The sequence below is a fragment of the Eptatretus burgeri genome, chromosome 5, assembly GCF_056783735.1.
Source record: "Eptatretus burgeri isolate ZD-2024b chromosome 5, Ebu_testis_v1, whole genome shotgun sequence".
Taxonomy (NCBI): domain Eukaryota; kingdom Metazoa; phylum Chordata; class Myxini; order Myxiniformes; family Myxinidae; genus Eptatretus; species Eptatretus burgeri.
In genome coordinates this window covers 99,651,717-99,673,989 of record NC_140965.1, presented here as the reverse complement: position 1 = coordinate 99,673,989, position 22,273 = coordinate 99,651,717, and the positions used below count along the sequence as shown (strand labels likewise).

The 22,273-nt window shown below is 47.9% G+C and overlaps 1 protein-coding gene across 1 annotated transcript in view; it reads right to left on the bottom strand.

The window, feature by feature from the left end:
- The window catches only part of LOC147027047 (transmembrane protein 150A-like), a 170,104-nt gene extending 158,821 nt beyond the window's left edge, over positions 1-11,283 (bottom strand). Inside the window, exon 1 of the mRNA XM_085883148.1 lies at positions 11,224-11,283. The gene's annotated coding sequence lies outside the window, so the exon portion shown is untranslated. The remainder of the gene's footprint in view (positions 1-11,223) is intronic.
- Between the last annotated feature and the right edge of the window lie 10,990 nt (positions 11,284-22,273).

The window sequence follows — 22,273 nt, the reverse complement described above, 5'->3', positions numbered from 1 at the left end:
CGGTGGCGATGCTACGGTTGCGAGGTGTGACGGGAAGGTCGTGGCGGTTGTGGTGAAGCGGCGTTGTGGTTGGTGCTTGATGTTGTGGTTGTGGTGGTAATCATGGTGGTTGGTCCAAAATAAAGAGAGTAAAAGAAAAACGGCTATCCTGAAGAGTCGCAGCTCGCATAAATGACATGTATTCCCACTAGACAACGGGTCTGGGCCTAACTACACATGCACTTACCGAGATACCTCACCTAAGGGACCTGAATGGTGGTTTGCGAATCTGGTAACCACAACACTACCCCCTTCCCTTTTTACAGACTCGTCCCGAGTCGTCAAATTTTCGTGTGCCATCATGTGTAGTTTTCCCCAAGTACATTTTACCGACGGATCCCTGAGTGCGACATTCATGGTATTCGTGTCCCCAAAATAAATAACCTAAGGGCTGCGTAACTATCTAAACAAACTCACTCACACGGACGACTTAAATAAAATTGCCGGCGCTAAGACAAACATGCCGGGGGCGCACTCATATGTACAGTACATCTTAACCTTAACTTACAAATTTTACACTAAACCATGGCCCAGGATCACTGAACTCTGCAAAAAGAAAGCAGTTAGCAGGGAGCCAGGCTGCCCGCATGCAGTCTCTGGCTCAAAACAATGCAGGTCACAGGGAACGTGGCTGGCTGCTCACACGCAGTCCAAGGCCTTCCCTTTTGAGCTGAACACTGTGAACCACAACGGTGCATGGGCTGCACAAACGTAGTCTCCGTGCCAGCTCAAGTGGCACACGCAATGAGCACAACGAATGAATGGATGAATGGATGGACGCAAAACACGGTGCACGGGCTGCCACTGCAGGCCCGTGTTGTAGCTGCCAACAGGGCAGTTCTCGCAGCTTGCAAACTGTTGCCTTGATCCTGGCGCACATGGAAATGAACAGGGGGGGCAAAGCAAAATTGAACGGGGCTGGTGAACATGGGCAGTGGGCATGGCATGGCAAAGGTGAGCAGGCAAACTCAGCCCGCAGAATAAGGCCGCTGCAGGCAAACACAGCCGGCAGATGAACTGGCCGGCACAGGCCTTGAAGTACCACAGCTGCAGATGATCCGGCCGGCACAGGCCTTGCAGCAACACAACAGCTGCCGATCAAGTTGGCCGGCCTCCGCCTTGAAGCAAAACACGGCCAGCCGATGAAGTTGGCCAGCCTTTTCCGTTCAGTGGAGGTTGGTGGAGGGAGTGCGGTGGTGCTGGCCACTTGGAAGGCGGGCTCGGACCTACCTACCTGTCTCCCTCCCACCTATCGCCTTTGCCTGTCACTGTACATACCCACTCCCTTAATTTGTCCAAACCCCAATTTAGCCCCAACTTATTTATTTTTTTATTTTTATTTTTATGTTTACTTCCCCTCTATAAATCGTCCCCTAACCCCCTTTATCGTCCTTGTTCGGCTAACCTATCCTGTCACCTAGCCTACTCCCAACCCCTACGTTCCCTTCCCGGAGGGGAATAAGGGAGAGCTAACGTCCTGTGTCGAGGCCCAACTCAAGCCTCAGAATGGCCTCCCCAGAGCTCGGCGATCTAACCCAAAGTGGGTCCAGCGGCCCACAACGAGAGCGAGGGGATGGATGGTGCGGAGGGGTACATCTCCTAATCTACCCTAACCATTTAACTGTTAAACTACCCCGGGGCTTTCAACAAGCGCCTCTCGCTTAAACTATTGGTTCTATCAACCCAGATTCCCGTCGCCTGTGTTGGTGTCCTCACAATTTCGGGCCTCGCCCCCCAATTTTCTCTCCGTGCCCTCACACGGTCTCCTGGCTGGGACACGTGGCTCCCTTTGGCAGGCACGACCCTCTGCCGATTCTCCCGCTATGGCACCCCCGGGCACTACACTGCCTCCGAGCCTACCAGCTCCCTAACACCGGGGAGTGCCCCCCATGGCACCTCCCCTGAAACGCACAAGTGGCAGGCCGGCCTCCCGGGCCCCTTTCCGAGGGTCACCCGTGCCCACAACACTGCCCACGCGGCTTATGGCGCCCCGGGCCCCCGCACCAAGCAGGCGCACCCGTGCCCACTACTCTATCCCGGCCCCCCATGGGCCCTTGGCCTACCGCGGCCGACTAGCCTGGTGCCCGGGGTACCCACTCAGCGATACTCACCTTTCGCAGCCACGCTCCCAAGCCCATCAACAGGGCTCCTGCACCCCTCCAAATGGGTTTCGAGCCTACTTTCCCACCAACAGCAAAACGACCTCCATTTTTCAATTTGACTAACCCAGCTAACTCACTTTACTCTGACCCCGGGGTCCCTTGGGCGGGAGTCACTCCTCCCCCCAATCACTCATCGCACCATGCATTCCCCATTCGCTCCACTCACACAGACCCGCTGGCCTCACTCACTCACCAAGCACATGCCTCACAACTCACCAACTCTTCAACACACACACCACTGAACTCTGCCATCCTTCTATCTGCACCCCCTAACTAACTCGTGCTCCCACGTCGTCCCTTAAACTATAGCACGTTCCATTTAACCTACGTAGCTAAGCTACGTCCCCACTACACATCCACAAGTCTGTCACTGTCTTCAAATAAATCATTTTATTTCCCAACCTAAAGCTCATCTAAATCCCTCTAACTAATCCATTCCACGGACTCCATGAGGACTTACCCCTGCCCCATGAAGTCGGTCTAGCTAAGCTAACCCTTCCCCCTAACTAGTTTCCATCCTGTGCCCAGGGTAAGGGGGTCTTTCACCCCTTGCCCAGGAATCCTGTACACCCGAAAGTGAGGCTTGCTTTTTCTTTTTTCATGCGCAGCACCTGCGCGGCAACTCAGAGCTCGCGCACTTTGCACCTGTCCGTGACGTCATGCAGCTGCACGTGTTCCTCGTCCCTCCTTGGACGGGACCATCCGGCAGAGATACCCCTCCTGCCGGATTCCAACCACACGTGCAGCCATGACGTCACCGTGCGCAAAAAAAAGAAAAAGCACAAGCCCCACGTCTCGAGGGGTTCCCCACGCGAACACATGTGCTTTGCCCGTTGGAGCTTAACACACACGATCGCGTGGAGAACCCGTCCGGTCCAAATCCGTTTACCTGCCTAAACTTTGTCCGTCCGCGGGATCGGCAAATCCACCGCGTGCGTTTCCGGACCGGGACTTCACTCTCGCAAGCGAGCACGTGGCGGTCTCGTGCGTTGCACAGCACGGACCTCGTGCTCACTGCTGGGTGAACCCGGCACGGTCCACGAAACAACTACAGCCGCTACTCGGCTTTCTCTCCTCTGTCGCCGTCTCCGTCGCCATTCGACCCACGCATACCTGCGTGTCACGACGCACACAGTCCACTCCATCACATTCACACCGGGAGATGCGGCTGCGTGCTCCCGCATGCCAACCGACATCTCCCTCTCATACCGCTCTCTCACACACACGGTCTCCCTTGCACACAGCGACCTTGCACACGGCCGTTCACTCACGCGTGCCTCACTACTCACACAAACCATACTACTCACACACGCGGGGGCACTCAACCGCTGTGCCTCATCCACACACCGTGCCTCACTCATACACGCGGGGGAACTCAACCGCGGTGCCTCATCCACACACGCGGGGGCACTCACCCGCGGTGCCTCATCCACACTGGCCGTTTCATCCACACACGCGGGAGCACTAACCCGCGGTGCCTCACTCACACTGGCCGTTTCACTCACACACACGGCCTCACACACACGGTGCCTCATCCACACATGGCGTGCTGGGAAGCACGTACCCTGGCACCATCGCCACCACACCACTCACACACGGGGTCGCTTCCACACACGGGGACGCACTCACGCCTTGCACCACACACACAGGGACAACCACACTGGGGATTCGTGTCCCCACAAGGGTCTCCGGGGCCTCTATACCCCCCAAGCTCTCCGTGCACCCGTCCACAGCACTCGTCCCCTCAACCTCGCAAAACACGACCGAACTCACCTGGTCGTGACTCACCTCAAGGGGGCATACTCCCTCCCCTTGTTCCTGGAGGAGGCCATCCAGGTGCTCGCACTGGGTCTCTACCCAGTCCGCCAGCTCACCCCCTTTATCCTCCACTACCTCCGTGTGTGTGTGTGCGTCACTTACCCCGTCTTCCTCGTGTAGTCTTTCCTCTATTTTTTCTATCTCCCGTGTCTCTGCCAACTCTTCACCCTTTACCTCCCTTGTCTCAACTATTATTATTTCCTTTGTCGTCACCTCGTGTCTCGTCTCGCACGTTTTGGTCTCCCCATTTAATTTTTCCCTTTCGGTCATCGTCACGACCCTCGCCCAACACGCCCCCTGAATTATTTTTTCACCCGCCTCCACCGTGGGCCTGTCAGCCGTTGCACCCCCCTCCAGCTCGCCCGCTCCGACACGTGGAGTCGCCATTTTAAGTTCCCTGCTCACGGCCTTCATGCCCGCCTGCAGGCATCGGCCCATGTTCTGCGTCTCACCCCGCAGCTCTTTCATTTCTTCCCTCATTTGCTGTGTATTCGCATCCATCGTCGTTTTCACTTCATTTGTATTTGTATCCATCTTTTCGTTCATTTGTTCGTTCATGCCTTTCATTTCGTTTTTCATATTCGCTTCCATCTTTTCGATCATTTTCGCATTCATCTTTTCGTTCATTGCCGCCAGCATGGCGCATAGCTGGGCCATGTTGGATGCACTCAGCTGAGCCGTTTCGGCAAGGGTTGGGGAAGGGTTTTGGTGGAGAGGGGGGGGAGGTGTCATACACTGCGGCCGCTGCCGCACCCATTTCGGGCTCTGGGTTCAGTTGGGCGAGTCCGTGTTCCTGCACAATCAACATTTCCTGCTCGGGGATTCCATCCTGGACCATGGATTCTACACATTCTACATCCATTTCTAATACCCCCGGCTCCCGCTCGCCTTGAGACGCCATCTTGCTTCTCCTAAAGGGTTAATTTGCTCGCTCGTAATTTGGAGGGAATCGGGGGTCGCTTCTCTCACCCCTGGACCGATTCCCGTGAATTTAGCCGGAGACAGGAGAGCCCGTTTTCCTGTCTCCGATACCAGTGCCGCGAGGAAGGCGATGAATTTGTATCCCACTCCTGACACCAGTGTTGCGGATTTCGCGCCCGCCGGCGTGCTGACGGCCACGTAACTCGAATCGCGGCACGTCGCCCACCGGACGGACAATCCAGTCGTGACCCTCTCGGACTAACGCCGGGAACCAGTCACGGGTGGACCTTTTGGTCTCACCGCGATCGAGCCAATCAGCCCCCGCGTGGGATAGGGTTGCTCGCCAAATTCGACCTACCTAAGTACCCACGCGGAGGGTAGACCGGGCGATCGCACCTCGCCGCAGGTCGACTTCGGACACGGGCCACTTAAGCGACCCGTTCCGTACTATCAGAATAACCGAGCGGTGTTATCGTCGACCTCGACGGTTCGATTAATTTTCGGGCGTACTCAGCCCACTACCAACCCTTTACGTGAAGCAAGATGAGGGTTCAATGGGGGAAAAGACGAAGCGAAGCGGGAGAACAGTTCAACAATAAAGCACATTTATTCGCGGCACACGGGAAGCACACAAATACAATTCCACCAAATGCACACAAAAAAAAGAAAACACAATTCCATTTACACAAAAAGCAAATATAAAAGCGAAAACAATGCAGAGCTAATACCGACTACCGAGCACACGGCAACACTTATACAATTCTACTTCACAGACGGCGCCGACAACACATACCCAAAACCAAGGAAAAGAAATACCCTCAAGGATGAGGGGGGCCTGAGGCCGGGACCGGGTCGCGCCTACCCGTCTGGTGATGAGACGTGGAGCGGCGATGGCGCCTCTCTCCGCGGGCCTCGCGGACAGTGTCAGGCAGGGGGTGGGAAAAGGGGCCCCCTTGGTCGCACTATCTCAGCGCGGGGGGAAACAGGAGGGGGTTGCTGATGCTCGGGGTATAGAGGATCTTTATTATCCCTGGTGTGCGTCTCCACCTCGGCCAGGTCGCGCTGCCGGCCTTCCTCGGGCGTGCAGCTCCCGGCACCGTCGCGAGCACCCCCTCGTCTGCCTTCGCCGCTGCCGGCCTTCCTCGGGCGTGCAGCTCCCGGCACCGTCGCGAGCACCCCCTCGTCTGCCTTCGCCGCTGCCGCCTCTCCGCCTCTGGACTCTCCACCCTGGACTCTTCTTTGGGCTCCCCTCGTTCGACTCTCTTCAGCTTCTCCAGCTACTGCAGGCTTCGGGCTCCAGACTTCCACACTCGTCCCCTCCGTTCCGACTCCTTCTCGTTCTGCTGACTGACGAACACCGTCCTTTTATCCCCCCGTAGCTTCGCCTTTGACCCCCTCCCTTTGACCTTTCACCTCGCTCCCCATTGGCCCGAGAAAAAGTGGGCGTGAAGGCTTTTTGATCCACAAATTTGCATATATCGATCGTTCTGGAGGCGGGGCCAAATCGCCCCTCGCTCACCGATTGGACGGCAAAAAGTGGGCGTGTGTCGTTTTTGATCCGTTTTTGAAGCACAAAATCCGTGATTTTGTACACGCTGTTCGACGCGCGCTCTGCACGAATCCAACACCGGTACCCACAGCGGGGCAAGAACGGTGGCGATGCTACGGTTGCGAGGTGTGACGGGAAGGTCGTGGCGGTTGTGGTGAAGCGGCGTTGTGGTTGGTGCTTGATGTTGTGGTTGTGGTGGTAATCATGGCGGTTGGTCCAAAATAAAGATAGTAAAAGAAAAACGGCTATCCTGAAGAGTCGCAGCTCGCATAAATGACATGTATTCCCACTAGACAACGGGTCTGGGCCTAACTACACATGCACTTACCGAGATACCTCACCTAAGGGACCTGAATGGTGGTTTGCGAATCTGGTAACCACAACAATATATATATATATATATATATATATATATATATATATATATATATATATATATATATATATATATATATATATATATATATATATATATATATATATATATATATATATAGTCACGATTGTCAAGGCTGTTGATATTGAACTCTCCAAATATTGAACTCTCCAAAAAAACCAAATATACATATATATATATATATATATATATATATATATATATATGTATATATGTATATGTATGTATGTATATATGTATATATATATATATATATATATATGTATATTTGTATATATATATATATATATATATATATATATATATATATATATATATATATATATATATATATATATATATATATGTATATTTGTATATATACAATATATATATATATATATATATATATATATATATATATATAAAAATATATATATATATATATATATATATATTTACTGAAGCGCAAAAGAAACTTACCACTTGTTTGAAATGTAATAAAATTGTAACAGTTCAAAATAAAACAAACCAACAATTGCTAATTGAAACATTGGCATTTTATTGATGACATGTCAAGTTTTTCACCAAGATATACCATCTCATCAGTTTGTTCTCCAGTACAGAACAGCACAGGGTGCAATGTCAGTCCCCTTTCAATAGCGTGTGTGGCCACCATTGTTTTGGATACAGGCAGTGCATCGTCGGCGCATACTGCCTACCAGTCTTTGGATGGATTGCTGCTGGATTGTGTCCCACTCAGTCCTCGATGTCTGAAGCCATCTGACTTAGGACCATCTGCCTGTCCTGCCTTGCAGTGGTGACTCTTGGCCTCCCTGATCGAGGTCTGTCATCTGCAGAGTTGTGGAGGGTGTCTCTGTCCACCAGGGCCGATATCGTCTGGTGTGAACAGCCAAGGCGACGTGCCACCTCACGGTAGCTCAATCCGCCTTGCAGTATGCCCAAGGCACACTGCCGTTGATTCCTTGACAATCGTGGCATGTTGATTGAAATGCCCATTTTGCACTGGCCTTTTCAAAGGCATTATAAAGACATCACGTGGAGCTCATTAAAATCATCCCGTACCCCTTGGCTAATCACTGACAGTCAAAACGGCTGTTCAACAGCTGTGCTATGAAGTGACCATTGAAGGTTCAAGTTACCATCCATGACCGTTTTGTCTGACAGTGAGGACACTCTTGTCCACAAATAAGTTCACACATTTACTACACGCAGTGTTATTCTTGATATTTGAAGGTTTAAAAGGTGGTAAGTTTCTTTTGCGTTTCAGTATATATATATATATATATATATATATATATATATATATATATATATATATATATATATATATATATATATATATATATATATATATATATATATATATATATATGTATATATATATATATATATATATATATATATATATGTATATATATATATATATATATATATATATGTATATATATATATATATGTATATATATATATATATATATATATATATATATATATATATATATATATATATATATATATATATATATAAGCAAAATGTTTGTTTGTTTGTTTGTGACCAGACTCCTCTGAGGTCTGAAGGTTAATCACCACGAAACTTTGTAGGACAACATTGTTTACCACGGTGTACCTAAATTGGGGTTTTAAACAGTCTTTTTCTCAGAATTCATAAATTATAAACACCTGAGCTAGTACAGCAGATAAGCTCTCATATTTTAACAAATTGTGCATTTTATGAGAAAAGCATGAAATTTCTAGCATATAGTTAGGTCATACCATAATGTTTATTTTCGGATGTGGAGAGTGGAGGGAAGTCAGATTTGACCTCTGAGGGGACAGTGAGAGGTAAAATCCAAGATGGCCACTCGTCACCCGGGTCTAATGTTCAAACGTCCTTAATTTTGGAACCAGACTGCGCAGAAAAACATTTACGGTGTCATTTCCAACTAAATTGGGGATGCCCATTCATTTGGTGATACCTTTGAGAATGTCAGAATTCAACGAGATAATTTAGGTCAAGGTCAAGGTCAAGGTAAAAAATTATCAAAAATAAGCAATCAGTTGAAATTTGCAAATGAATACCGAGTGGTGTCATTGTGGCGAATTTAGTTATTTAGCCCTTCAGAGGGTGTGCTTGAGGCGGATGTGGCGCAGTTATGTATTGTGTATATCCATGCTTAGACTAGCTGGGTATAGATACGTTATCTGAAGAGTTCTATGTTTTGTTGACCCTTACCAATAAAGAAATCCTAGATATTGACATGTATCTAAGAAGATAGCCTAGATGTAAAATGTGGTATGGTAGTTGGTGCTTTCATTGTGTTTTTAAGAAAAGTAGCCGCATCGACCTTGTCTGGGATGTATACCTACCCGCCAGCATCAAAGCCTCAACAAGACAGAAGAGGGGAAAAGGCACCAGGAAAAGAGTGGCTCCTTCCACTGTGATACCAAAGAACTGGAAGGACTTCCTTCGATGCGATGATAACAAAACCGAATTGTTTGCTTTCCTGTCACGCGTAGTTGTTCATCTTCCTCTAGCAGAGGTCAAGGAACTGTATGCAACAGATGGAAGTAGAGTCCTTTGCTCTCCGGCTGAGTCATACTTGGCCTGCCTTGCCCCATGTTCGCAGGAGGAGGCCGACACTCGTCTACTTCTGCATGTGGCAGATGCTGTGCAAAAGGGGTGTAAGAAGGTGACCATACGTACCGTTGATACTGATATGGTAGTACAGGCTGTAGCTTCATTCAGCAAGACAGCTCCTAATGAGCTGTGGGTTGCCTTTGGTGTCGGGTCAAGCTTCAGTTACATAGCTGTTCACGAAATGGTTGCCACAATGAATCCAACACAGTGTCTGACTCTCCCAGTCCTTCACGCTTTCACCGGGTGTGACACTGTATCTGCATTCGCTGGCAGAGGAAAGAAGACTGCCTGGGAAACTTGGAAGTCTTTCCCAGAGGTAAACGATGCTTTCAATGAACTCCTATGCATGCCAAGTGAGGTCAGTGAAGGATTACTCAGACTGTTAGTAGACTCAGACTACTCAGACTCAGAGTGTCAGACTCAGATTACAATGTTACTGCTGGAGCGATTTGTAGTGCTAATGTACGACCGAACCAGTGAGAGCACGGAAGTGAATCATGCCAGGAAACAGCTCTTCACACAGAAGTCTAGAACTCTAGAGAACATTCCTCCAACCCAGGCAGCACTCAAACAGCACATCAAGCGCACTTGCTCCCAGGCCAACTGTTGGAACCAGGCATTGGTCCTGGATCCAGAGATGCCAGAGCCATCTGACTGGGGCTAGACAAAGGAAACAACTGGGTGGCAGCTGCTTTAGACCACTCTCCCCGAAGCATCAAAATCGTGCCATGAATTGATCCACTGTCGCTGTGAGAAAGGATCCACTGGACGGTACAAGTGTGCCAAAGCTGCGCTCAAGTGCACTGCACTGTGCTTCTGTTCTGGAGGCTGTTAGATTTTGATCACTACCATTACCATCATCATCATTGCTATTAATAAAGTATTAAATAGACGCAGCATGGGACTATTCTGTTACATTTTTTTTGTATTATTATCCCTATAGTGTCAAAGTGGAAGCGAAGTTTCGCTATATGGCATAGGTCCAATCCATTGTCTTTACCAAAAGAATGTCCAAAAGTTTTTTTTAACGTAATTTGACCTTGACCTTCATCGAAATGCATTTCCTTTGCTCCTGGCGATCTCAAAAGTATCACTAAACGAATGGCCATTCCAAACTTAGTTGGAAATGACACCTTAAATGTTTTTTTACACTGTTTAGTTCCAAAATTAAACGTGTTTGAACATTAGGCCCGGTGGACTGGTGGCCATCTTGGATTTGACCTCTCACGGTCCGGTGGACTGGCGGCCATCTTGGATTTGACCTCTCACGGCCCGGTGGACTGGCGGCCATCTTGGATTTGACCTCTCACGGTCCGGTGGACTGGCGGCCATCTTGGATTTGACCTCTCACGGCCCGGTGGACTGGCGGCCATCTTGGATTTGACCTCCCACGGTCCTCAGAGGTCAAATCTGACTTCCCTCCACATCTGAAAATAAACCTTATGGTATTCACTAACTATGTCAGAAAATTCATGCTTTTCTCATAAAAACGCACAATTATTGTGCTTATCCGCTGTACGAAGCTGCCACCTGCCGCCATCTTAGCAAGGTTCAATCCATACATGTGGAATGATTCATTAAAAAGCCCATTTTGTTTCGTATTTGAACCGGATATCGACATATTTGGTGAGGTGCTCACCACTGATCGTCAAATATAGTGTCAAATGTGAAAAATAAGTGTCAATTAAGACCTCACCAAATGTCAGATCACCGTGATGGGAAAAATCGGAGAAGGAAGAGTCACGTGACCTCTCAAATGCGGAAATCATAGAAAAAAAATAAAATAAAAAACATAGCACAAATACAATCAAACACATCGATTTAAAGGTAATTTTTACTGCTCATCGAAAGACGTAACTCTCAAAGGTGAAGAGAGTTTGTCTAAAAAAAGGAAGCCATCCTAGCTAAATTCACCAAATATACACCTCAAGTATACATGTATCATCAAGTTTAAAAGAACAAAGTTCACGTCGTGATTTGATTTTTTGATCGTAAATTGATCTTAGACGCTTCATTAATTTCATCGTAGACGTCTCACCTCAAATGAAAAAAAAATTGGAGTGCGTATTGTTGGTAGAAACGGGAATTCAGTGTAAAAATTCAGTGACGAAATATCGTCGTGGATGGAGCCGGTGACCTTGGCAACCATTTTTCCATTGTTTGTTTCAAATGGTTTCTGGTCACTGTCACAGAAACATTCAATCACAGGTGAGATATGTTTGTTTTCTTACAATAATATCAATATCTCTGACCTCTTATCTGAGAGGCCATTCAAGAATGATGTAGTAACACGTCACGGTTGGGGGTTTGGTGGGGGTGTGTCCGAATGTTATTGAATTTTACACTTACAGGGGGTCGGGGGTGTTTCCAGAGCCGTTTTGTAACGACCTTTCCCACAACCCTGAATGAGGTTATGATTGTCCATTACTCCATTCGCCATGGCTTTGCCGTGAGATCTCACTGCAAGCTGGTCGATGGAAGGAAGAAAAAAAAGTGACGCCACCTCCCTGAGAAGAGGAAGAAAAGGCTGCGACAGGAAAATAAGTTGTCCACCTCCACATATAAAACCGAAATGTTTTTTTGTTTGTGACATCACTGCTTTGAGTTCCCAAAGTTAATTCATGAAAAAAAAAACTTTCTACGATCAAATGTTTAACCATGATGCACCTAAAAAGGCGGTTTTAGCAGTCGTGAGGAGGTAATTCGACAAATTATTGCCGTGTTGCACTCCAGAGGAAATTTATTTACTAACATGAGGTAATTTATTTTCTACAGCTTCACTCCTTTACATCCCGTATGGCCTGTAGACCCCATGAGACCCTTTAAAACCCATTTACACCATTTTGAGACGTGTAAACCATCTTCGATCCTTATCAACACTTCTCAGACCGATAGACCTTTTAAGACACTTTGGACAATTTCAGATCATTTTGGACACCTCACACCACTTTTGCTCCTTCACCCTTAGACCCTTTTAAACATTTAGACCCATTTAAGGCCCTTAAAACACTTTAGAGCACTTTTTGACCTTTTAAGACCCTTTAAGCCACTTGAGACCAATCTCCACCATTTAGAAAATCGAAAAATATTCCCCCAAAAATCCTTTTTGATGACGTTTTTCGTACACCATTGTTGTTGCATCACAAGTTGCAATGACGAATCGAAACTGATATCCGAAAATGAAACATGTAGAAAAGTGAAACTGAAACGACTGACCTGTGGATCATCGAATGGGAAACCAGAATGAAATGCTGTGAGAAAAACTTATGCAAACTGCTCCAGTTCTCCCAGATTTGAAGGGTACCTTCTCCCAACTGCTGTTTTCAGATCTCCCCACAAGTGTTCAATGCGATTTAGATCTGGACTCATTGCTGCCCACTTCAGAATAGCCCAGCGTTTTGTCTTGAACCATTCCTGGGTGCTTTTTGAAGTGTGTTTAGGGTCATTGTCCTGATGCAAGACCCATGACCTTCAACGGAGACCAAGCTTTCTGACACTCGGTTGAAAATTGCGCCAGAAAATGCCTTGGTAATCTCCTGATTTCATGATACCATGCACACATTCAAGGCACTCAGTGCCAGAGGCAACACAGCAGCCACAAAACATCACTGAACCTCCTCCGTGTTTGACTGTAGGGAAAGTGTTCTTTTCTTTGAAAGCTTCATTTTGTTTTCCGTAAACATAGAGATGATGTGTTTTACCAAAAATCTCTAATTCATTCTCATCTGTCCACAGGATATTCTCCCAGAAGTATTTTGGCTTGTTCAGGTGTGTTTTGGCAAACTCCAGTCAGGTCTCTCTGTCTCTGTGTCTCTGTGTCTCTGTGTCTCTGTGTCTCTGTGTCTCTGTGTCTCTGTGTCTCTGTGTCTCTCTCTCTCTCTCTCTCTCTCTCTCTCTCTCTCTCTCTCTCTCTCTCTCTCTCTCTCTCTCTCTCTCTCTCTCTCTCTCTCTCTCTCTCTCTCTCTCTCTCTCTCTCTCACTCTCTCACTCTCTCACTCTCTCACTCTCTCACTCTCTCACTCTCTCACTCTCTCACTCTCTCACTCTCTCACTCTCTCACTCTCTCACTCTCTCACTCTCTCTCTCTCTCTCTCACTCTCTCACTCTCTCACTCTCTCACTCTCTCACTCTCTCACTCTCTCACTCTCTCACTCTCTCACTCTCTCACTCTCTCACTCTCTCACTCTCTCACTCACTCTCACTCTCACGGGGCCATCCTGAGTCTCCTACCAAAGAATGCCCTTTCATTGAGTTGGTGACGGATGGTGTGAGTTGAAACTGTCGTACCTTTTCTCTGAGGGTCAGATTGAATGTTTGACAGTTGATCGAGGTGCTTTCTCCACCATTCGAACAATCCTTCGTTGCAATCTCCGATCAAGTTCTCTCTTGCGGCCACGTCCAGGTTGGCTACAGTGCCATGGGCCTTAAACTTCCTGATAACATTGCATACGGTGGACACAGGAACATCAAGGTTTCTGGAGATGGACTTGTAGCCTTGAGGTTGTCCATGCTTGGCAACAATCTTGTGTCTGACCTCCTCAGACAATTTTCTGGTTTTCTTTCTTTTCTCCATTCTCATTGCGGTACATACAGTGACACAAAACGGCAGAATAACTCCTTTTCACTATTCAAACTGGTTGAATGAGTGACTTTTATATTGCAGACACCTGCAACTCACCGCAGGTGAGTTCAATTCCAAAGTGAAGGAGAATCACCTGCTTGAAATCTCAATTTTTCTCACAACTTCTAAAAGGTGCCAATAATATTGTCCAGGCCATTTTAGGATTTCTGTTTGGAATAAGCTAAGATTTAGTAATATTTTCAGCTTTTTTTGTTTTGTTCCACTCAAAACCAAATAACTATACATATGTGGATACCAAAAGATTTTTTTAATTTCAACAATTTTTTGGAATAGATGGTGCATTATTTGAAAAAAGTGCAAAGGTGCCAATATTTTTTGCAATGACTGTAGGTGCCTTTCGGTGGTCAGTTGGCATGGAAAGAACTTTGGTGATCTTCCATCAGGCGGTAGACCCAAAATGTGCCTAAATTAGTTTCCCAGCCAAGCTTTCATAATATCACCCTCACTCCCAAGTAGTACTTTGGAGGTACAACAAGCATGGATTGGAAATCTTCGCTGGTGGAATGGAACGACGTTGCCAAGGTCACCATATCCACCAACTGCGATATCTGTGCACTGAATATTTACACTGAAATCCCTTTTCTACCAATACACCCTCATTTGAGGTGAGACGTCAATGAGCCCGTCAGTGAAGGGTACCCTGTGATAGTATATCTTCTTGTTATATTAATACGTGTGTGTGTGTGTGTGTGTGTGTGTGTGTGTGTGTGTGTGTGTGTGTGTGTGTGTGTGTGTGTGTGTGTGTGTGTGTGTGTGTTGTTAATTGGTATCTACATATGTGAGTTTCAGAATGTGGAATGGAGTCCTCCCAGGGTGGGCTCAAAGGATCCACCTTCATTTCAGTAAGGGGTCACGATTCATGGACCAATCTGTGAAGTTTTCTGTTCTCAAAGTTTTGTGCTGAGGGCTCTCTTCAGGATCTGAGCCCTGGACAGCTTCCAACTGTAGTTTGTTTGTAATAATATTCCCAGGGATGGTTTTTAGCTCACCTGTAATGGCATTCCAGGGAGCTTATGGGATGGTTCGTCATCAGTCCGTCCACAAATCCTTGCAACTTCTTCTCTGAAACTACAAATACGATTTCAATGAAATTTGACCACAACCTTCATCAACTGTGATGACATTAAAAAACGGGGTCTGAAGGAGAGGGAGTTTACAGGTGGGGGGAGGAGGGGGTTGGTTGCCCCCCCCACCCCCAAAGAAGTATTTGCTTTATTCACAGAAATGATACACACAATTCCGATGAAACTTTACTTCAACCTTCATCACCCATGACGTACCAAAGTTTGTTCATGACATTAGAAAAATCTTCTCTCAGAGGATTTAAGGGGGTTGACCACCAAAATATGTATAATTGCTTTCTTCTCCAAAACTACATAAACAATTCTGTTGAAACTTCACCACCATCTTCAACACCCGTGATGTACTAAAGCTTGTTCACGACATTAAAAAAGTTGGTGTCTAAAGGGTTCTACGGGGGGGGGGGTTGCTCCCCAAATATGTATTTGCTTTCTTTTCTGAAACCACACATAATTTCAATGAAACTTGACCACCATCTTCACCACCCATGGTGTATCTTTCCTCCTTCACCCCATCAGTCTGCTCCAAACCCTCTGCAACTTTCAACCCTCATTGGTCCATTCCCACCCCCCTGATGCTTTCAATCTTTCCTCTTTGACCCCATCGGTCCATTTCCCTCCCCCCACTCCCCCACTCCTTTCAACAATCTCTCCTTTACCCCATCAGTCCATTCCCCCCCCCTTTGCTCCTTTTAATAATCCCTCCTTCAGCCAATCAGTCCATCCCCCCAACCCCCAGCCCCTCTCAACAATCCCTCCTTTACCCCATCAGTCCATTCCTCCCCCTGCTCCTTTTAATAATCCCTCCTTCAGCCAATCAGTCCATCCCCCTCCCCCAACCCCCGGCCCCTCTCAACAATCCCTCCTTTACCCCATCAGTCCATTCCTCCCCCTGCTCCTTTTAATAATCCCTCCTTCAGCCAATCAGTCCATCCCCCCCAACCCCCGGCCCCTTTCAACAATCCCTCATTTACACCATTGGTCCGTTGACCCCTCTGTTTTTCTTAATCCCCCAATAATCCCCTTCACCAAACTTCAATTTGACAATCCCTCCTTCATCCCATCAGCCCCCCCCCAATCCTTTGAACAATCCTTCCTTTACACCATCGGTCCATTGACCCCTCTGCTTTTCTCAATCCCCCAATAATCAGGTCAGGTATGGGAGCGTGCGCCGGTGCAGTACGTCACCGTCACGCCGGTGCAGTGCGCCCCCAGGCAGATGCCTGGCCCATCCCCATCTCCTTGAAATACTGATCAACCTGCTGCAACCGTGAGGCACGTGATTAGGCCATTGGTTCAGGATCAGCAGGATCAGCGTCAGGAAAACGAGCCACGTGTCCATACAGCCGCAGCTGACGCTCATGGACTATGCAGGTAACAAATCTCATTTGAGTCTCTCTCAGCAACCGCTCATTCGACACAAAGTCACACCAGCAATAGCCAAGGATTCTCCAGAGACCTAATACTGAAGGAATTAAGTCTCCGTCTCAGATCCCTGGTCAGAGTCCAAGTCTCACATCCGGAAATCAAGACTGGAAGCACCAAGGACTTAAAAACTCAGACTTTCATCCTCCCGCACAGGTATTGACAGTGCCACACCCCATGATCCATTGAATCCATGACTCCCCAGGCCCGACCCGATGTCTATTGACCTCTGGCTCACAGCCAGCATAGACATGAATATCACTGTCAAGGGAAGGGAATCTCTCCGTGTCCTCAACATCCTCACCACAAACAGGAACAGAGAAGATAGCAGCATCCAAGATGTCATTGAAAGCCTGGATCTTAGTTTTGACCCAGGTAACCCGTAATCCCAGCGGCTCTGAATCCTTATTTAGCACCTCGAGGGCCTCAAAAATTATATCGAGAGTCTCCGCAAAGGTGACTGCATCGTGTGTGAAATCAAGGTCAGAGATCTTGACATTCCAAAATGATGCACCGCAGCTTGATCTCTCCGACTGATAAAGACTGGCTGGCAAGGCAAGGCAAGGCTATCTGATAGTAAGTGGGGCCGGCAGATGTTGTTGGCCAGTCTCCGATGGTACGAGCTGACAGTAGATGTCGTTGGCGGCAGGAGAATGCGGTGACAGTGGGTAGGATGGCTAGCATCAGCCCTATCCCACTTTATCCGGAGCTGTCCCACTAATCCAAAGCTCCTGCCCCTCTAAACCCTTCTAAACTAATCTATTCCTCCTGGACCCACTGATCCCATTTAAACTAAACTCCCTCCTGAGGGGAACATCCAGGAATGTACGGTGAGAAACACGATGAGGTGGTGTGACCTCACAAAGCTCGCTGGCAAGTGGAACTTTGTGGGGAGGGGGGAATATCGTGCCTACATCTACTCTAACAATTTGGGACACAACGGATCCTCAAAAAAGCCAATTACCCTCCTCCGTCACTCGAGCGGCCGCAGATATCCAAAATGGTACAATGGAGGAGCATCACGACTCTAACCGAGGACCTTTAAAAACACTTTTCTCATTTACCATTAACCTCACTAAACTGTGGCTCTACGCAACCAATTTACAATTTGTGGGTGAGGAAGTTGAGGTCGTGGAGAGATTCACTTACCTTGACAGTGATATTCATGTCTCTGCTGGCTGTGAGTCAGAGGTCAATAGACGTCTGGGTCGGGCCTGGGGAGTCATGGATTCACTGGATCATGGGGTGTGGCGCTGCCGGTACCTGTGTGGGAGGACGAAAGTCCGAGTCTTCAGGTCCTTGGTGGTTCCAGTTTTGCTCTCTGGATGTGAGACTTGGACTCCGACCAGGGATCTAGATGGAGACTTAATTCCTTTGGTACCAAGGTCTCTTCGGAGAATCCTTGGTTATCGCTGGTCAGACTTTGTGTCCAATGAGCGGTTGCTGAGAGAGGCTCAAATGAGATTTGTTACCTGCATAATCCGTGAGCATCAGCTGCGGCTGTATGGACATGTGGCTCGTTTTCCTGATGCTGATCCTGCTCACCATATTCTCTCAGTCAGGGAGCCTTGTGAGTGGAGGAGGCCAATGGGCCAACCACGTGCCTTGTGGTTGCAGCAGGTTGATCGGCATGGGCCAGGCATCTGCCTGGGGAATGGCCAGACGGAGGCCCCTGGAGTACCGGCGGAAAGTGGACGCAGCGGCGTGCTGCTCTGGCGCATCCTCCCATACCTGACCTGACCTTACCCCCGCCTCACGTGTTGATAGGCCTCACCCTCAATTTTTCTATCCATGCTCCTGCACAACATTGTGGCTGGGCAGTGTAGCTCCCTCTGCTAGCTCCTTGGCTGTCTCCTCTGTCACGGCACCCCCAAGCCGCTGGGGTTGTCAGCTGGCATACACGTTCCCATCCAAATTCTGGGGAAGCCCTTGCTGGCTTCCCCCTAGTACACTTCCTGGGACATGACACTTCAGGTCCACTCCCCAGGTAGGTACCGAGGCCCACAAATCTGGCTCGCTCCTCAGAGTTCCATGGCCTAACAGCATGCACCCAGTGCACAGGGTTCTCTTCTCAAACAAAAACCTGCCCCCCAATGAGGCACACCCCCAGCCAGTCAATTTACTCTTGCACCTTGCAAAACAAAACTTTTCTTCAAGCTTTATGTAGGTGAAGAAATGTGTCCAAATGGCGATGTTTCTTTCTAAATCGTCGGGTTTCACATTAAACCCCGAAGGAGTATTTAAATCCAATCTGAACTACTCCACAAGGGATGCTCCCACATGCAGCACCCCTTGCTCACCCTTCGGCTCACTCGGAGCTGGAATCGTACCGACTAATCCCTGGAAAAACCGTTCTAAATATAACGCTAAACAGTCCATCTATAACGGCTTTCCCGATTCCTCCATGTCCATGCTACATGTGCCAACACACGACGGCACCGCATTCACTTCACACACCTCACTCCATATGTGCACTCATTCTCACTCTCTTGATGCGTGCACATGCCCACACTCGCATGCTCTCCCCTACACCCATGCTGGACAGCACGAGTCAGGCATCTTTGATCAAATGGCATGCTGGCCGTGTGTGGTGCATGGCTCGCATGGTTAACTGGCTTCCCATGTCCCCGTTTGCACTATCACCATGCATCCATGCAAGTGCTCGTTGCGGAAATAGCCAGATCCGCTCCGCCATCTTTCCTCCCCGCCGACTCTCCTGGCATGCCCTTCAAGGCCACGTGCACCTTGTACGTTTTGCCCCACACGTCTATTAACCTCCTCCACCAAGACCTGGTCTGCTTTGCCTTTCAGCCTCCTGGCCTTGGCTATTTGTTCCCGCACTATCACTCCCGTTATTATTCCTCTACTCGTTGCACCGGAGAGGATTATAGGTTTGCTCTCTATCTGTTCTGCCTGGGTTTTTTCATACTTTTTTCCCCCAACACCCTTTAACATCTATATATCTATCTATCTATATATTGTTGCGGGCCGGCGGGGTCGGGTGAGAAGACCACTAGGTGGGGAAACCTACGTCGATTCCCACCAGACTCCCCGGAATTGTTGGCCGTCGCTCACGAATAATTCCGTGACTCGGCGGGTCACTTAACCGACCGTGGACGCCAATAACTCAACCGCGTGACCTAGGATCCTCCCGCCTATGGAATCGGGTTACCTAATTAACCACGTGGTTTAACCACCGGGGAACCACGCCCTCGGTACGCATTGTCCGAACCGGATCACTCTACCAGATCGGATCACCTTTCCGGATCGGATGCAGCCGAGCGACACTGCCAAGGACGTACCGGCTTGAAGGAACGGACTGTTGGGAATAAAGACCCGGCTAAACTTAGATTTGAGCCATGCTGGACCAATGAGAGAAAAGACAAAGGCGAGCTGGGAACATTTCTACAACAACTATTTATTTACACTAAGCGAAGAAAAGCATTTGGCACAACAAAGGTTTATTGGGTATGTAACGCAGGGAAAGATGAGAGATGTGGGGTGCAGCAATTATACAAGCAACTTACAAAGCAGACAGTGCAGATTTGATGCGAGATTAATAAAGTAACAATCACAACAATAAAAGATCTTATACAGGCTTACTTAACGGATAGGCACCAACACTCTCAGACACACACTCAGACAAAGTAAACCCAATTGTGAAAGGGACTTTTGCAGCCAGGGAGGGAGGGAGTTGAGGTTACAGTTTCTCAGTACCTGAGCGTTTCGGGGGAGGGATGCTCTGTGGTGCGTCACCCGACAATGGTTGAGTTGTTTGGCCACAACCGTACGTGTGGAGATCGTGTCTGCAAGAGGGGCTCAAGTGGAGAAGAGCGGAGTCCAAAGGGGGGTGAGAGATGAGCAGCAGGTAGGACCAGGCAAGAGGCCGTTCGTCGAGAAGCAAGGAGCGGTTCGACGTCGTGTCGGCGGAGACAAGTGGCAGGAGCACTCACTCTCAATGACTCCTTCTCTCCTTAAATTCTCCCTACTCCTTCTTCAATATTCAAAAACCTCTCTCAATTCTCCTTCCAACCAACTTGCAATCCTCTTCCCAACCAACCAACTACACGGAGGTCCGTGCTTTTTCGAACCTGGAGGTCAGGGAGGAGCCTTGCCAAAACCTGACGTCATTGTCCGAGCCGAGCATGCCGATTGGACCGGCCCTTCACGTGGTCCGCCTTTCCCGGGTCTGGGTTTCAGCCAGACTCCAGTATGGTCCGCCCACGCCGCGCATGTCCGGCCTTTGGAAGGTGGATGGTGGTGCAGCTTTAGCGTTTGTCCAGCCAAACGTCAGGATTTTGCCTCGGAAAATGAGTCGCTGGGTAGACGATGGTACACTGTGGCCAGCGAAACGAGGGTAGCAAGTGAGATGATGACAGCATGGATGGTCACGCTGTGGTAAGCGAGACAAGGGTAGCAAGCGAGATGAAGGCACCGTGGATCGTAAAGGGAGGGAATAAAATAAAAGGGAAAAAATGATTTATTAATCCTAACTAATAGCCCATCGCAACGCACCCTCTTGTTTTCCCAATAAACAAAAGGTAGGCACCTAACTACACATATATTAATGGATAACTGACTCAGGACAACTGTATGTTGTATGCATACGGTTCAGAGAACCGTAACACTACCCCCCTCCCTTTTGCTAGACTCGACCCGAGTCATCAACATTCGTGTGGCATGCAGATGTAGGTTCCCCAAGTACATTTTACCGAGGGATCCCTGAGTGCGACATTTTGAATACATGTCCCAAAAATAAATAACCTAGTGCGTTGTGTACCTAAACTAACAGACTCATTCGGACAACTTAACTACATTGCCGGAACTAAACAAACAACAGGTGGGTCAGAACTATACACATTTCTAATATTTACATGACCCATGGCCCGGGACCTGTGACTTAAGGAGAGAACAATAAAGGCAACATTCAGGGATGAGTGCAGCAGCAGGCAATCGATGATCAGGCGTCTTCAGGGCCCTCAATGGTCCTTTGTTGGTTTTTTGTTTGGTTGTTTGTTATCTTGCCAAAACGAAGTTTTTGCAAGATATGTTAGTTAGCTTGTATGTTTTTTTTTTTGTTTTTTTTTTGTCTGTAATCACGTATAAAAAATTCTGCAGAGCACAGTTATCATCTGAAATTTTTGTAACTTCGCATATCAGAGGCCTATAGAGGTCCCTTTCAGTGCACAAAATTTTGAAGGTCAAGGTTAAAGGTCAAGGTCACTTTGGCGCAAATCAGGGGAGTCGACAAAACCCTTATTTTTTGAGTAATTTTGATCGGATCGTCTTCAAACTTCATGGGAATATAGTTCATGGTCTGGCGCTCAGCTGATTAATTTTTGGTGGCGATTGGCCTTGACCTTCATATGTTTTTATTTTTTTATTTTATTTTATTTTTTGGTCTGTAATCATGTATAAATCACTCTGCAGAGCACAGTTATCATTGGAAATTTTTGTAACTTCGCATATCAGAGGCCTATAGAGGTCCCTTTCAGTGCATAAAATTTTGAAGGTCAAGGTCAAAGGTCAAGATCACTTTGTCGCAGATCAGGGGAGTCGACGAAACCCTTATTTTTTGAGTAAATTTGATCGGATCGTCT